Source organism: Rattus norvegicus, chromosome 11, assembly GCF_036323735.1.
Source record: "Rattus norvegicus strain BN/NHsdMcwi chromosome 11, GRCr8, whole genome shotgun sequence".
NCBI lineage: Eukaryota > Metazoa > Chordata > Mammalia > Rodentia > Muridae > Rattus > Rattus norvegicus.
Window position 1 is genome coordinate 70,720,380 of NC_086029.1, and position 18,575 is coordinate 70,738,954.

General features: G+C 40.9%; 1 protein-coding gene across 1 annotated transcript in view; it reads right to left on the bottom strand.

Moving 5' to 3' along the window:
- Zbtb20 (zinc finger and BTB domain containing 20) overlaps positions 1-18,575 on the bottom strand; it is a 739,030-nt gene that overhangs the window by 162,370 nt on the left and 558,085 nt on the right. The window contains 1 exon segment of the mRNA NM_001105880.2: positions 15,819-15,858. The gene's annotated coding sequence lies outside the window, so the exon portion shown is untranslated.

Sequence of the window (18,575 nt, forward strand, 5' to 3'; positions counted from 1 at the left end):
TTACATTTTTCATGATGCACAGAGAAAATTTATACAAGTTTTTCTCAATTTAGAAACCTGGAAAACTGACCATTATCTACTTTACAGTGGCTTTGAAAATCCACGAGATAAAGCATATGGAGTCCCAAGAATTAGATCAAATAAAGAGCACCCAAGGGCCACCCGAGGCAGCGTGGCTTCCCACCCGCAGCCACACCACAAGGCCATACACGTACAGGTGGCTGACCACCTTTAGGTGGGAGTGCTCCAGGCCAGTAGGAAGTGTTACATAACTGCATGGCTTGAGCTCAACTTAGTTACTTACATTAATCTTCCAGAAACAGGGTAACAGTGCAGCCCAGCAGCTAAGGAAAGTCGAAGGCTGAAGAACACACAACCCGGGCAGAGCATGAGGCTCTCCTTAACGTGCAGGTTAAGGGTTAAGGTCATAGAATTAACAGGAAGAAAAGGAAATGCTTTGAAGCTTTTAAATCACTTTAACATAAGTTAATTTTTATTTTGGAGTTTATGATTTGAACATTATTAAAATACAATTGAGTACTGTTACATAAAGATAATTAAATTATAGGCCACCTTTTCAAAGGGCTTTCTTGAAGTCTTTCGTTTTTTTTTTTTTTTTTTTTTTTGTTCTTTTTTTCGGAGCTGGGGACCGAACCCAGGGCCTTGCGCTTCCTAGGTAAGCGCTCTACCACTGAGCTAAATCCCCAGCCCCGAAGTCTTTCGGTTTTTATGGGTATAGTTAGTATTGTCTGTACAAAGTTACTCCACCTTCCAAAGCGCCTACTTCCTACACAACAGCATGGCAAACTGGCTGACGCACGCTGGCTGAGGCAGACACGCAACTGCTAAGGTCACACCAGTGGGTACACTGCTGCTTTCTGGCTTTGGAGACCGAAGGTCCCAGAACCCGAGCAGACAGCCTGAAGCTGTCCCTTCTCATACTTTGCATCATTTCTATATGGAACCGTTCAGTTCTCTGAGAATACTCAGATGCGTAAATACGCATCTGCTAGTGTTTTGGTAACTCTAAGTTACCTAAATTAGTTTTGATCAACACTGCCGGATTCTTAAGCCAGCGTAATAAAGGCAAGTTTCAAAAAAAAAAACACAAACAAACTCTACAGTACATTGTGTGCTCTGCTGTTTCAAGCCTCGGCTTCAAGACAAAAGGAAGTGAGACTTTGTCATTTGCTAGCTGTTAATAATCAAAAGAAGATCTGCCAGACAAGCTCTTCGAGGGCTCTGTCTGTCTGGACCAGGTATAAACTGCAATACACAAAGGGCTTTGCAGGGGGAGAAAAATGAGTGTTCGTGGACAATGATGCAGCTTTCTTAATTAAGATTTTCATTACTGATACATACATTAAGTTCTGCAACTGCGAGAGCCAAAGCACTGTCATGTGCAGGTAGATATCCCTGACTCCATCTGCAGGCAGTAAGCTAACACATATTAAATGTGCACCCAGCAAATGTTGGGAACAGGAGAGCACCAGAAATATTTCTGTGGGGATACAGAAAGGCCCATTAAAAGCAGATTTGTAATGCATCTAATGGGCAGAAGAAAAGCCCAGATCAATAGAGAAAGTGTGTGTGTGTGTGTGTGTGTGTGTGTGTGTGTGTGTGTGTGTGCCTGCATGTGTGCTAAACTATGGGAGTGCCTTGAGGTGCTGGCACACAGATGAAGGTAGGCAGATGACAGATGACTGAGGAATAATACCAATGTAACAAAATGAAGAGCTCTTGTCAATGAGTATGGCTGAGAATGAAAGTAACATGAGAAATCTAGGATAGTTCTGGAAGAAAACTAAGATTCCAACCCCTGACTTCATACCTCCTAGCTACTTAGACTCCGTGTTCACCTGTTCAAGACACTTGTGGCTGCCAGGTTGAACACTATTCCAATGAAATTATATTAAGGTGGTATAGAGGAATCTTTCTTTGTAGAGGGAGTCATATCTACAGAAATGATTTTGGTAGAAGAACAATCTAAAACCTGACACTGTCCTAACAAATGAGGGTTTAAAGTGCATGCTTTGTTTGTTTTTGAGTTCTGAGACAGCTCCCACTTAGCCTGGGTTGAAGCTAGCCTTGAACTCTACAACCTTCTGTTTCTAGGTTCCCAGTCAGTCAGGACTGAAGGTGCCTTGAACTCTGGAACTTCTGCTTCTACCCTTCACTGCTGGGGTTCCACGTGTGGCTAGCGCACATGCTTTTATTTCATCTTGACTAAGGTCTAATGCATTCTGGGTGGCTGGTGCAGGGAAGGTTATTCTAATTTCTATTTGCATCTTTCCTGTTTGAAAGCCCATGAGCATTTCTTCGGGTAGGTTCCCCATATAGAACTTCTGTCTTGACTCTAAAGAACATACCTTTATTGAGAGAGGCTGAGACTGACCAAAATGACTATGCTGGTTTTCATTTCTTGGCTGGTGACAGGAAGTGTCCTCCTAAGCTCATATATGGACATGAATAGCCAGTGTGGTAGTATTAGGTGAGGCCTAGAGGAGCAGAGAGGGGCTTGGGGAGCAGAGCCTTCATGAACGGACAGTATCCTTCTGTAGCTGTAGGAGGGAGCTGCTTCCCTCTCTGGCCACACAGAGATCCATCATGACAAAGAGTGCCATCTCCAAAGAACAGAATCCACGTTAGAAAATGAGTCTGCTGAAACCTTGATCTTGGAGACCTTAATTCCTATAACTATGTAAACAAACATAGGATTTTAGATTGGCCAGTCTTGGATATTTTAATATAGTGAACTAAGAAACACGGAAAAAGGATTTATCTTGAATGTAAATGAAAACAGCCACTACAACACTGTTTTCTAGAAAGAAGTAAATCATGACCCACAGCTCAAAAGGATGTCTTCTAAGTGTTGGCTTTAGTGGATTAGATAACAGGAGACATTCCAAATAATAGTGGTCAATATGATTTCTCTCAGTTTCCTTCAGATTCAGATATCTAAAGCAGTTTTCCAGATAAGAATCTATATGCCCCTGTCCCCCTCTGTAGGTAGATAAAGAATTGAGGATGGAGTGACCTGGCCTCCCTATAGTCTACTTGGTCTTGAGGAAAGTGGAGGGACACACACACACACACACACACACACACACACACACACACACTATCTAGAGGTACTTTACGCACACTAGGTAAGCGATGTGGTATTTAGACCTGAGAGTGCAGTGCTGTAGGCCTGTGTAAATGGATGATGTGTAGAACTACCGATGAACAGTGAATCAAGTGGTTATGATTCAAACATGGTGGCCATAGAGGGAAACAGGTTCTCTCCTCCCCAAATATCCTGATAGGACGCCTTATATTACTCCTTTTCCTGTGTCCTTGATCAGTATGTGAAGGCTACTCTGATGGATACTATCAAAGAACGTCGGCACACCTTTTATTTATGTTCTCTTATAGGACACCTGATTCTATCACTTAAAATAAAGAATGAGTTTTAAATTAGAGGTGATAATTGTGTTCCATGTACCAAAAAAGACTAGAGATTTATGAGGAGGGACTAAAGGAGAACCTTCTTAGCTTTCCATCACGTAAAAAGGCAAAGATGCTAGCTCTAAGCAAATATTTTGAAATTAATTTCCAAATAATGGTCAGGAAAAGAGGCTTCATCTGTTTTCAGCACTTCATACCAGAAGAAATGACGAGTAAGGATCCAAGACACAACACGTTCATGGGCCTAGACTGGCAAGGGAAGGAAAGGTACCCTGGAACAACCCGCCATCTCTCATCTGCAAGTGCACTTCTTGGGCTGAAGGAAGGCTCCAGTTATCACTCAAACGGCTTTGTACAACTCCCGCTCCTTTGAAAAGCCTAGAGAACGCGCCCTGAGAGCCCAGATGCTCTCTATCCTGAAACGCAGAAGACAACCTGTCATAGTGTGTGCTGTGGATGATGGGGTGACACTGTCAGTGTGGCGTTTCTGCTCTCCTAGCATCTTTCACTTTCCCCCAAGTTGCTGGAAAACACATTCCATTTCACTAAGTACGCAGTACCACACATGGGAGTCAGCGGGAGAGGAGAAAGGCGAAGGACAGTGATGATGCGGCCTCTAGCAAACGTCCAGCAATCTCTATCTACATCTGGTGGGAGAGCAGTGTCAGTCCTGCTTTGGAGACATGGTTCAGGCAATGTTGCCAGTGTGTACTTCTCCCTGATTCTGGAGTCGGACAGGAGAGCGCAGATGAACATTTTATTCTCTATACTTGTGTGAGTGAACAATTTGGAGATTGGGATGCCAGATAGACACCGGAATATACACAGGCAGGAAGTGCTAGCTTCCCTGCTGGAACACTTCAGGTTCCTGATTGTTGCTTTGTTCCTCTTAGCACCCCGGGGAGTGTAGTGAGGTTGGGTGTGGCTGTCAGAGGTGGGGGAACAGAGCCTGAGGTGACCGACCTTAAATGATTTTAGTGGGCACTGTTTCTGCGATTGAAAAATGAAACCTGGAGGGCGGGCAGTGAGTGGGAAGTAAAGTGAATAAGACAAAACCAACCAACCAACCAACACACAAAACAGAAGAACGAGGATCAGCTGCCACAGGCCGCCAGGTCCATCAGCTGCCCTTGCTACCATTTTACTTTTAAAGGCTACAAATTTAAATTCATAACATAATTTTGATTAATATAATAATGATTTAAAGTAATATGAAAATGATTAAAAATGATTAAAATAAAAATGATTTACAATAGTAAAAGTTAACCATTTAAATTTAAAAGCACATATTCTATTAATGAAAATGATTTAAAAAATTATATTTTTGTTGTTGATTTATAGTTACTGTTAAGGTATTAGAGAATTCTCAGAAATAATTTTCTAGGTCAAAAAAAATTCTCTATGACAATTTTTACTTCCACATATGATGCAGTTTAAAGTATCCAGGTTTGGGTTTTATGCTTGGAAAATATATTACATACCTTTAGCAAAAAACATGCTTTACTTATAGTTTCGAGTACAGAATTAATGAAGACACAGCGAAAGGGGTAGTATCTTTTCTGTTGATGGAAGTGTAGATTGATTGAATCTTACTGCAGAACATTGCAGCGACATACACATTTTATTTTAATAATTTCTCGACTTTAAATTTATCCTACAAAAATTATCCATAAACCGTGTTAAAGAATATGTATGCATGTGTGCATATAAAGACAGCTATTGTAGCAGTATTTTAAAGTAAGGAAACAGCTCTAATGATCACGAGTGTCCATCAATGAGCGACTTAGTCAGATTGTTTTCCATACACTGGAGTACAATATTGCTGTCAAGATCACACAGATCTGTATTTATTAACATAGCAAATGACTTACAATGCCGAGTGGAAAAACAGACTGCAAAACAGCTCTTTTTCCTTCATGTTGGAAAGAGACAAAGGAGAAATAAAAAGGAGAGAGAGAGAAACAGATAAATAGATATACATGAAACTTTATTTCCCATGTATTTATAGAGATTGTCTCTGGGGTGTGAGATTTTAAAGAGTTTTACTGTAAAATTAGTAAAAACACCTGTGTCTTTTTAGCCTTTGAGCTAAGATCAAGTGTATTAAAAACAATGAAATGTGCATAATTTTTAGAATGAAAATTTAAAGCATCTAATTTGAGGGGAAGAAAAGTTCAGGTAAATCCTACAACTACTCTCAAATCCAGTATGATTTTCCTAGTCACTCACACTTCATAGTCGCTTTCTTTTCTTTTCATTTTTTTAAAAAAAGATTAATTAATTTATTTTATGTATGTGACTATACTGTCTCTGTCTTCAGACACACCAGAAGAGGGCATCAGATCCCATTACAGATGGTTGTGAGCCACCATGTGGTTGCTGGGAATTGAACTCAGGCTTTCTGGAAGAGCAGTCAGGGCACTTAACCACTGAGTCATCTCTCCAGAACCCACACTGCTTTCTTGATAGGTGACACTGCCTGACTATGCCCTTGGTTTGTGACATGACCCCTTGTTCCAGGTTTCTACTTTCTATTTCCACAGATTGATAAGATATAGCATAGTTTTACTTTACAGATTTTAAAATATAGGAATCTAAATACTACAAATAACCTATATATTTGCAGGTCCTTATTAGGTTAAATTCTGGGCATTTCATAAGGTAGGAGTTTATTCAGGTATTATGGCAATATTACAAAGAGTTTGTAATTACACAAGGGAATATTTACCATATACTATCAAGTTAATATTACAGAATATTATGCATTCTACCTGCTTTATTATCTTAAAATCTAGAGCAGAGACAAGAAGGTGACCAAAATATGTTAATAACTTTTTTTCTATATAGCAAGGTTATGGATGCTTTCTGTTTACATTATACTTTTTTGATATTTTCTGATAAATGTGAATTATAGAATCATGAAAGAAGTAAATATTTAAAAAAAATACAGCTGCATCACTCCACAGCTGCCAGATTTTACCCCAGATGTATCTGCAATTTAGTTTTGAGTCAAATGGTCCTAATGCCACTTTCTAAAGGGAGCCAGCAGACTGGCAGGACGGGAAAGGCCACTGTTGCTATCCTTCTTCCCCAGGGGAGTTAGATAGCACGCAGCATCTATGAGTACAGGAGCCTTCCTTCCCTCTGATGCTCTGGGCATCTTCTCACATTTCTAGCAGGAGCTCAAGTGACCTACAGTACTTGGTATGTCTCCAGGTCTGGAAGCCTTTGTGGAGGTGGAAGGTACATGTTTTAGTCACTGTTCTATTACTGGGGGGAGACATCATGACCAAGGCATGAAGCTTGCTTACACTTTCAGAGGTTTAGTCCTTTACTGTCATGGTGCGAGAACATGGTAGCACACAGCCAGGTGCTGGAGAGGTGGCTGAGACTTTACACCCTGACCCACAGGCAGAGTCTGGTGTGGGCTTTTGAAGCCTCAGTGCCCATGTCCTGCCCCACCCCTGTGGTGACACCCCTCTTCCAAGGGCACACCTTTCCCCACTAGGCCACACCTCCTAACCCATGCCACTCCCTGATGACTAAGCATTCATCTATATGGCCTTCTGGGTGACATCTCATTCAAGCCACCAGTGTAGATCACCAGTAAGCAATAGAGCCTTGTTTATTTCTCTCAATCGGGAGGTCCCTTGAAAAAGAAAGATGAGGTTTGCATCAGGTCTTCTACAGTTCACTGGTTTTCTTTCTCTTCTTTCCCTCTCTATTTTCCTTCCTTTTTCTCTTTCCTCTCTGTAGTCTCTTTCTCTCTCTCTCTCTTAAATAGCCATTTTGTGTCAGTAGATGCCAGTTTTTAAAACTTAAGATAAAATTCACATTTTATCACACTTCAAGTAGTTTACCTACGTATTCAAAATCGATCATATATTGTTAGTAAAGTGATAGGAGAAATCAGCATTGTCATGCAAGTATATGCACGTGTGATGCACATTAGAAGTGTGGTGTGTGACAGGAACTCTTCCTATTTAATCGGATGGGAGAGAGAATGGAATCTGTAAAGTGCTCATGAGCACGGGCACCCATCATGACCGGCTGTAGAGAGGAAGTTGGGAAGAAGGGATGTAGCTGTGTCTTCTGCATGCAAGGGAAGTGCTGCTTTAGTCAACTTGCAAACCCCTTGTGCCCAGGACTACTTGAAACCTCAACGTTTATCAGCTCTCCTCACCACTTACTCTTGGCAGGCTCTCACCCCCTTAGGAGCCATTATGTGGGAGACCTCATCATTTGTCAGCATCAAACCTATATAAGGGCTGGCATCTGCTGTTGCTTCTTCCTTCAAATAATAGGTGCCCCCCCCCCCCATGCTCACATTCTAGTCTTATAAAGAGCCATCTAGTACTAAATATGGTGTCTTCCTCTCCCTCCTGTGCACTAATCTCACCTCTCATCTGTAGGCTTCCCACAGGCATGCGAACCACCAATGCTTCTCAACAACTTCTTTTAACTTGTGTCTACCTTCAAGCCAGCACACAGTTCATTTTTCGTGCTGTCACAGCAAGGCACCTTACAGTGACCCGTATTTGCAGTGTGTGTCTTCACCGCTCAGGCTCCTCATCTAAACACAAACAAGTTACCTTTTTACCACTGCAACCAAGTGGGTTTTGCTAAGGTCAACAGTAATCTACAAACGGATTCATTGAATGCTTGGGTTTCAATCCTGCCCTTCCCTGTTCTCTCGGGAAACTCTCTTCCCTTGCCTTCTGTTTTCATGTTTCCTGATTTCCCACAACTGCTTCAGTTCTTCCCTACCCCACATGTATGTTACTGATTTTATTCTTTCTCCCAGCTAACAGTAAAAGTTGCTTAAGTTTTTGTTTTGTGCTTCTTAATCAAGACCTCCATTTAGGCATTTTTTATTCATCCCAACAGCATCTTTTACCACCACACACCGATGACCTGGAGTTGGTACCTCTCGTCTACTGCAAATGTCTTCCTACTTTTTTTTATGGCCATGACCGCATTCACCCTGTTCCCTTTTCTGACTCTATGAACCACAACTTTGTTCTCCAGCATTATAATGTTGTCAGTATGAGAGTTCTGTGTATAGATAATAGTTTGCTATCTTGACATTGGCCATTTTAGATTTTACTTCATGAAATATCCTTGAAATTTACTCAAGCTGCTCATTCCGTTTTAGTGATGTACGCATCTCATATGTATGTGCAACAGTTTGCTTAAGCACTCATCCACTGAAGGTGATTGGATGGTTTCCTATTGGGGAGAATTACCAATAAAATAGCTATACAAACTTTTTTTTACATGAGTGTATTTATAATTCTCAAAAGTCCCAAATCTTTCTAAAATAAAATTAAAAAGAAATCAAAACATGCTCTTTCTTAAGTTTGTTTTCCAAATATCCTTTTTATAAAAGGATCAAAATCTTTGATATGGTTCCAAAGGACCTAGGATCATCAAGCCCTGGGTACATTTTCATTTGTAGATTGGGTTGTTCTCTTCGCCCTCTTCTTTAGGGCCTTTAAATGTGTGGGTCCCCTTCCTGGACTCCTTCCTACTACCAACCTCACTCCTTGCTTTGTATCTCCAGATACTAGATCAGATGCTGCTTCCTCAGGAAGGAGTCTGGAAATTTCCACACTCTTTAGATGCTGCTCTTAGAGCATCTGGTACTTTCCTCTCCTGAGGTAAGCGCAGGTTGAAAGTGTATAATCTGTCTGACCATGTAATCACTATCTACACTATATCCCTCAGATTGTAAGGTCCAGGAGTGACAATGTCTGTTTTCATCACCATTATCTCTGTAATGTTAGTAGACACTTGCCTGTGCTGAATGAAATTTGGCCTTGGATTTTAAGAACAGATGGTCCCAATTCAAGTTCTATCTCTAACACTTACTAAGTATTTGTGGAAAAATTAATCAAACTTGGTAAATCTCAGTTTTCCTCATTTGTACAATTATAGTAAGAACATATCTTAATAGTGTGCTTTAAAAAGTTAAATCCGATAACTGATTTAAACAGCACACTATCCAAAGCAAGGCAGCCATTCAGGAAATACTGCTATTATTGGTTTAAGCAGAGATACAAGCATTGTATTTTTCTTCCAATAGGTTTTACTTAGTTAATCAACTTGATTTTTGCTTGCTTCCTTCAAGTAACTGAAGCAAGGTGGAGACTCTGAAAAGCCCTCAAGCAATAGATCTGGGACAAACAGTAGAGCTCCTGATTGTGACCCCAGGGTATCCCCTTAGACAAATGGGACTCTGCTTGTCCTACTGGTTCTAGTTTCAGGTTTCTATCTTCCTTACTTCTCCACTTTTCAGGCTTTCTGGGGGTTAGTAAGAATGTACTTTCTTTATACCGAGTTTTCAAATTAGTTTTCTAACCCTGTCTTGCCTCTTTCTTACCTTATTTTTTATTCTGCTCTGCAGAGATGAGTCATCCTATTAATAAGATAGTCCTTGGTTTGCGTTTCAAACCGGATCCAACGGGATATCGAACTGTGTATGGGCAGGATTTTAGTATCTTTCTTCTTTCTTTCCTACTCACACTAGTGAAATTAGTGACTTGACAAGGTGCTTTCTTATCTTCATATATTTTCTCATGTTTTTAAAAGTTTAAAGTGATGGCATGAGGGTCAAGAGCTCGTTTTGACTTAACCACTATGTTACACTTTCCAACCAGCAGTTATAAAATTATTTTCTGTTACCATTTTTATTGTTTGAAATTTTACTTGTGTATTAATTAATTTCTATTGTATACATGTATATGGCGTGTGTGTGAGAGAGAGAAGAGCGAGAGAGCAAGAGAGCGAGAGAGTGAGAGATAGATAGATAGAGAGAGATAGATAGAGAGAGAGAGAGAGAGAGAGAGAGAGGATGACTGTGGAGGAGGTGCTGTTCTGCGCCTGTATATGGGTTCTGGGGATTGAATGTAGGCAGCAAAGCTTGCTCTACTGATGCTTTTAGCTGGTGGGTTACTTCTTAGGCCTTTTATCTTCCTCTCCTTCTAAGATCAAGTCTTAGATCTTGACTGAGGAAAGCCAGTGTTACTTAAGGACCACTTCAAGATTCCAACATTCAGGTTATGTTTTTGCTTCAAATATCATTATCTTACTTTTTTTTCCTTTTTACATTTTATTCATTTTTCAAGATCCAGTCAAATCGTATTTTACATGAAAAATTTCAGCTAAAAAGGCACAATTTTGAGATTAAAACCTATAAAACTTTCTGGATTATAGCATTCCATTTGGAATTTAGTCATTTATAGTCTTACATGCATATAAAAAACACTCAATAGTTTTAACTTCTTTTTTAAACTCAACCTCAAGTTCCTTTATTACAAGCAAGCACAACAACTGTGCATTTTAGTTCCATCAAATACGATTGTTCTCAAACAGCAGCACATGCTGAGCATCTTGTAGGTGAATGTGGCTATGGCTGCTCTACTGAGCAGGCTTGGATGTGAAGACCCACGTTATAACTGATAGGAGTTGGTAGACAGGCAGTTTCTGAAAGATCATGGCGATGGCCAAGGAAAGCAAGGATGAATCCAATTACGGCAGCCCAGTACTACATAATGAGACCTTATGAGAGACAGAGAAACAGCATGGGAGCTAAAGAAGGGAGAAGGGAAGAAAGGAAGGCTAATATAACCATGCTGTAAGGCTAACATCTCTGAACTGTGTGTTTATCCCTTCTCGGGCTTTGCTTTCACATTAATAGTATACTCTTCCACTGACTTGTGAAAATAAGTAACACGTGGCCCCATGATAGCAAGGGAAAGAGAAGTTCAAGCAGAGGACGATACTGTTTCTGGTTGTTGTAGACTGGTGTGCAGTGTACTTTAGTTCTCAGAATTAGCCAAGAGATGAACGAACAAACAGGCACTACGATCACGGGGCAGGGCGGGGTGAAGACAGAGGCTCTTGGAAATGGTGTCTGAGCAATGAAAGACACAGAATATTTTAAAGATCACTGAATTTAATTTATTCAACCTAAATGCATAAAAGTACAGGTGGGGACATTATTTATGCAGGTATATGCAAATCACTTTATAAAATAGGCAAAGCCCTTCTGCTTTTTATAAGTTGCCAAGGTGGTTCCTGATATTTTAAAAGCTATGCACCTTTAATGTAATTTCCTTAGATTTGGAATCCCTTATAAGAGTCACAGTCATTGTGAGAGCTGGTTTGTTTTTACCCCTCTCCTCTGGGACATTTAACAAGGCTCTCATAAGCACCACAGAAAGAGAGGTTTCCACAGAGATGTGACGGGAAAAATCCCTTGGAAATTGCTGAGGAACAAGTCGCAGTGTTCAAACCAGGGAACATAGGCTTTGAAAACATGAACCCATCTGACCCCTTGAATGGAGTACAGTGAATTCCTGAGCTCTGAAACGTGGGGCCCGGCTGTGCACGCCATATTGGTGCTATAAGACTGGCAGTAGGTTGGCTGTGGCATGGTCTATTTCAAACTCCTTCACAGTGCCCAGTGTTGCATGTTCCCAGATGACATTTGGTTGGCAGAAGCTGGGCCTCCAAAGCTGGCAGTCTGGAATGCAGCCCACTGTGTTTTGACAAACACATAATTGACCATCTGATCACCAGCCTACGTTCTGCACTCAGGTCACTGGGGGATCTGGGTTTTTAATAGGTCCCTACTCTTCATCTTGTACATCTTCTCAAACCTTTCTAGAAAGCAATATAGAGACAACTTAAACACACCCACGCATATACTCCAGTTTGCAAAGAGAACATGGTACGTGAGACACAAGCTGCTGAAATTCTCCTTTAAATTGTCCTGGCAGCCCAAAGTGAACGAGAGAAAAGCACACTTATGGTGAACTCTAATTCAGAGAGAAGGAGTGAATATACTGAATTGTTTCAACACCCGGCTGTGTATAAGTTGCAATTCAGTTCAATGGCTTAGAAATTTTGCTTAGAAAAAGGCAGCAATGGAAAAATGACAGGAAATCGGGGATTGATTGACTTTAGAGAGCCATTATTTAAAAATGCTTTTGTCTCTTATATTCTCTTTCCTCTTATCCCTTGCTCTCTGCGGGCAGAAGAACCCTGTGTATCTCAGGACTAGTAGGAGGAGCTCAGTGCGATGTTCGACTGAGGCCTTCAGTGGGGCGCCTGTCAGGATGTTTGGCTTTAAGTTTGACACCACAATCACATCAGCATTTCTCCTAGAGGGCAAGGCAAGCATTGTGCAGCAGGGCAAAGATATGCCTGAGTTACGCAAATATTAATGCCTGAGTCAGCACTCTGAAATGACCTCTCGTCTCCACCCACTGCACAGTTCAGGCCTCGTGCAGTTTCCTTAGGTTTCTTTAAAATATCTGCAGGGGTGCAAGATCAATTCTAAACTCCTTTGCCTGGCATCAGAGGCCCCTTCACTTGACTCCCGTCTAGCACACTGTAGCACACCAGAGAACTCAGTAGCTAGATCTGGCTGTTACTTGATGCCACCTCACCTTTAAATGCTCTTGTCTTCTCTGACAACGAACCCTTTTCTTTCTCTCCTCCTGTGCCCACTTGGTAAACCCCTAGTAACTATTTTCAGTTCGTGAGTCAGCTTGAACCTTCTGTATGGGTAGGCACTTGAAGATACCTGCATTCCAGTGCCTTTCACAAACAGCCTTTACCCACATGGTCATCTTCCCTAGAACACTGAGGGCTTTCTTCTTTCTCTTTTTGTATTGCTATGCGGCAAGCCCAGGCCTGCACTCCTGCTCCACTTCACTGAGCTCTACTACAAGTACTCTAGCATGAGCTGTCCCCTCAACCCCAGACTGTGCCAGTCTTAATGAAAGGTGGCATTTCTCATTTATCTTGGAGTTCCCAGAACCAAGCTCTGTTACAGGCTTTCTATAAACGTTTGTTGACTGAAAACTAAATAAAGAAGTGTGCATAATTAATCAAAACCAAGCCAAGCAGTAGTAGTGGCTCTTAGAAGCATGGGAGGAGACCACTAGAAATCTAATGAAGGTGGAAAATTCCAGCACTAAGGCATTTTGCGGTAGTCATCACAGGGGTTGGTGACCGGCTTGGGCGAGAGTGAGCTGGGGCGGGGAGGCATGGAGGCTGTGACGCAGTATTTTTTTTTTGACAGAGAATGACAGAGAATGTCAGTATCACATTATCACCCCGCTGATGATTAACTTTTAATATTGTAAAGGACTGTCAAGAGAACTTCATATCTGGGTCTGATTTTCAGAGAAGCCTCGCTGACACAAACTGGGCTTCCCAAACAGGGCTATCTGTGTCATCTGCTTTGAGGCAGCATAGTAGGTTGTGGAGTTTTCCTTTCTGTTTCTGCTGAAGAATAATGGGACAGAAAACTCTTGCAGGAAATCGTGGCAGCTATTCAACTCCTATTTAAATCTGGGTCAATTCCAGATTCGGACACTGGATGCAGTGCCAAGGACAGAAGGTCAAACAGGCTGAGTTCTGCACCTGTCCAGAGGAGGTCATTGAGGAGGCACTCGGGAATGAGAGGCACTGGGGGGGATAATGTTCTGGTTTGTTCCCAAGGAACTTTTCCTTTGCTTCTGATCGGCCTCTAGAGTACCACCCCTGGAGCCATCAGCTGTGTCTGTGGGGGCACTTGAGGACACAGGACTGTTACTGGCCCTGTTATCCTGCTGGCATAAAGGCAACTCGAGGATTTCTAACAAGTCAAGTAAGCAAGCATACAGCCTGACTGGGGGTGGGACAAGGTCATGAGTACATGAAGGGACTACTAGCTTGTTACAGGTTTTTCTTTTTCCCAGCCTTACTCTGCTTTAAAAAAAAAAATTCTCCAGAAACTGCTCTGCTGATGTAGCACAGAATTAGCTTCACATTTTCTTACGAGGCCGACACAGCCTTTCAATTAGAGGCCTCCCAACTTGATTTCTACTAGGTAACATAGGTCTCCTATACAGTTTGTGCCTGATGCTTGCCCTAAAGCACTGACGTCATAATAGCTGAGCTAGGCGGGCAGAAGTACATCGCCTCGTGCTGACTCATCTTGGTGATGTGAGGATTAATGCCTTGTCTAACACTGAGCTATTATGTGAACTGTTTTTACACAAAAGAGCTGTTACAAAATGATTTGCCAGTCAGAGCACTAGAAATATGCAGTGCTAGGTAACGAAGGGGAAGGATAGGAAGGCACACAGTGGTAACCATGAGCATGCACACTGACATCCTCCCAAGCATTAGCTGACCCACTATACCAACACGGAGAATGAATAGGGAATGAGAAGGCTTAAGGCCAGGTAGGACGGAGCCCTGTTGTATAACACAGCACCAGTCTTTGTGGAGTCTAATCAATCTCCTTTCTATGCCAGATAAAATGTCACATTCAACTTTAGCCTTAGCATCTTCCTCTGCATTCTGCTTTCTTAAATTTGCTGCAGGCTTCTAGGAATGAAAGTGAAAGCCACGCACGTGTGGGTCGCCCCGCTCCTGCCCCTGTCCGTACAAACCAGTGCAACACAGGAATCACAGAGGAAGAAAAGACTTGAAGAGGTTGGTTGGTGACAAAGTGAATAAGGGACAAAGGAAGATGCAACTACCAGGATCCCCATGGTTACTTAGGATATGAACTGACTGCCTGTCTCTGTAGGATTTCTTAGGTGCTGCCTTCTGGTAGTGACTTGATTATTTGATTTCATTACCCCAGAATCTCTTATAAGCAGTCCAAAGTAATATTTATCCAAATCTGCTCAGTGCAGCCTGGTTTGGTCTTTAAATAATAAATGTTCTCTTTTTCATTTTAAATCATTTTCCCCATTTCTTATTTTTATTCCCCTAAAAAATTTCCAGTTTTTTTCTGAAAATAAATGGTACATTCTATAAACTTGCAGGCACATATGAATCCTGGATTTCTTTTATTTTTCTTCCTAGACTTTATAATTTTACACAAATTTTTTAGCCTATTTACTTTTCAGGCTTGTACTTCTTGGTAAAAGGATATTATAAATTTTGTCAATAAATGAAAGCTCTGATCTAGAAGTTAAAATTAAAAATGGTTGGACCTAGGGACGAGTGAATAACTGCAGAATAAATAATTGCGGATTGATTGACAGAGGAGCAAAGCCCAACTGTTGCTGAGATCTGACTGTGGACTGTAAGCTTCAGTTCAGAAGAGCAGGACTTCTGCAAATAGCAGCTGCAGGAGGGAAAGGGCAGGCTTTTCAGAGGACAATGGCTGGGCTGCCGCTCCCTCACAGAGGGCAGATTACCAGTTTACCACCCGACTTGGCTCCAAGCAGGAAAAGCACTAACCATGGATGCTGGACACCACAGTGAAGTCAACTAGGAAACATGACACCAAAACCCAGCATTTGCACAAATTTAACACTTGTTTTCTTAAAGGTAAAGAAGCCACTTTTACTCACATGAAGAGCAGAAACAGGCAACAGACTGGTGGTCAAGGAACTGAAAATGAAAGAAAAGACAAAGAATTAAATATAAAATCTAATGCAGCAGGGAACACAGAACTTTGAGATACTGATAGAACTCATTGCACTCACACTTTGTCACCTGTAGCCACAAAATCATTAATGTTCACTTCAGCAATTTTCAAGAGCTGCAGCCTTGCTATGACTGAGGCCAGTATAACCCTGTACAAAAAGGACCAAGACCTTTCCTGATGTCACCTGACCTCTATTAGACAGCCTCTCGAGAGGGCTGGTCCTGCGCACTAAAGCAGTTACTAGCTATACTTGTCTCTGTACATTCCTTAGCTTTAATAAAAAGCTTCATATTCGGATCTTCAGTTACACCAGCTACATTCCATGTGTGCAGTGGCCATGTGCAGCTTGTGACGACCTTAATGAACAGCACACAGAACATTCCTGTATTGCAGAGAGCTCTATTTTTGATGGCGATATTGTGATAGGGTGAACAGAACAAAAACGTATGCACCCAAACGTGGCTCTAATGATGACACTCTCAGGTTTGGGGAAGTTGACCGTGATAGCTTGACATTCTATGTTTTTAAAAGTCGAATAGTTATCCTTTACAACCCTTAAACAACAAAACAAATAATCGGTTACTACTGGGATGCACCATAGCTTTGATAGGTAACTCTTTTACAGGAAGAAATTAAGGTAACAAAACTCCTTCCACCAGTCTCACAGATAACACCAGCTATACCACTTCATGTAAAGCCTCCAAAAGTATCAAGACGAAGGACCCGATCACACTGAAAAATGCCAAAGCAGAAAACTAAATTCAGGAGGCCTCATTCTCTAGAAGGTTTTCTGGACAAGTGAGCCATGGAAGAGACCACTCTAAAGAAATGTTTTCCCTGTGTGGTCAGTATGAAACGTGCCTGGGCCTGCAGCTGTGAATTGTGATGGTCACCCTGGGACAGGAAGAGTTCCAAAGGAAATCTGCAGACTGGATCACAGTATCCAGCAGTGTAAGACATACCTGGGATCTCTTGTGCAGTAACTTATTTTTTCTGCACAATTGATAGGCTAGTCTTCAAAGACTATAGTTTTATATATTCATGTTTTCTCTACACACCAAGACACCAAACCACCACACTGTGCATATTTTCGTCATTTTATCTCCTCCCCTCTCCCTCTTCTTTCAATATTCTTTCCCCTCCCCCATTTTTCACACATGGTTTATCTCTCAAGAAAGTAAAGGGTCATATGCCTCGTGACTTTTCTATAAAATATGCTCAATTACCACTTATCTATTGCCTGCTACAGATCAAATAAGACTCAAAAATAGATTATGATCTTTGAAAACCATATCAGGTGTCTATGTCATTATATCTGAGGAGGTAAATTTTCTATTTGAACTCCAAGGAGCATTTACTCACAAAATTAGAAAGTTATCAGACTGACCAACATATGTGAAGACTAATAATCTATCTTCCCTGATGTAAAATGATGCACAAACTACCAATGACAAGAATCTAAGACAGAAAAATGACAGTGTATGTTACAGTTTAAGACAAAACAAAGTTAAATTGGGAGTTTGGGGGATATAAGTTTGTCCTCATATATTAATGGAAGACAAAAAAATGACCCCAAATTTAATACTAATGTTAAAAATTTAATTTCATACTTCATGTAAAATTCATAAATGTTCATAACTGTCAAAAGGTTCCCTCCTTCTTGATTGAATTTCAGTCTGCTATGTGATTTTACAAGATGTATTCATCTACATAGATTTACTTTTGCTCAGTTGAAAATGTTATGTATTGATACGTGCCCTTTCCACCCAAGTAATAGTCACCTTATATGTCTGTAAGTTGTTTTTTATACGAAATGCAAAGAATTAAGTAGAATAGTTTTGCACGGGATTTAAAACATTTGCGTGGAATATTCCAGGTTCAATACACAAATATGTGGCAAAGGATATAAAACTGTAAAGGCCAAATAATTCAGGACATTAAAACCCAGCGGTGGGCGCTCACACCAAGTGAGAAGCGGGAGGAGTAATGTGTGGCCATGCCTAATCTTTGCTTTGCGATGCCAAAAGTGTCAATCTCCAAGGCCCTAATTGTAATTTAATTGTAACTGAAAAGGCTAGTTCACCTAATTTAAATTTACATAATGTTCTGGGGCAGTGGTTTTCAACATTTAGAGATGATTCTGGTTCCTAGGAGAATTCTTTTCCCCAGAAAGCTCAAAACAAGTTTCAAGGAGTGTCTGGTTCCAAAGAAGTCCACATGTATGACTCCTCTGGGTTGATTATCCATGGATTGGGAGTTGGGGGATGAGTAAAGAAAATTCTCTTTATATTATCTTCAGAAAGTTTAAGCCAAACATAAGCTGAAGCCAGGAGTAAAGAAAGTGTTAAAAATGTAAAATGAAAAAAGGTCTAAGTTGATAAAGATGTATGACTAGAGATACTAGTTATTTTAAGGTCCCCTGCTTGGACCTTTATAATAATTTCTCCATTCATTGCTATTAGTATATATTATAATATAAAATAATGGGCTCTGTTATAATTCATCTATGATGTATATAATGTACTTAGATCATTATCCACACTTTATAATTCCTTTTAAAAATGTCCATGGAGAGGTTACCGCAATGGGACAGAAGTCCCGGCTCTGAGTAAGTGCTGTGATGTCAGACGTCAGGTAGGGAAAGGTGTGCCTAGTTTGCATCTGTGTCAACCCAGCTCTA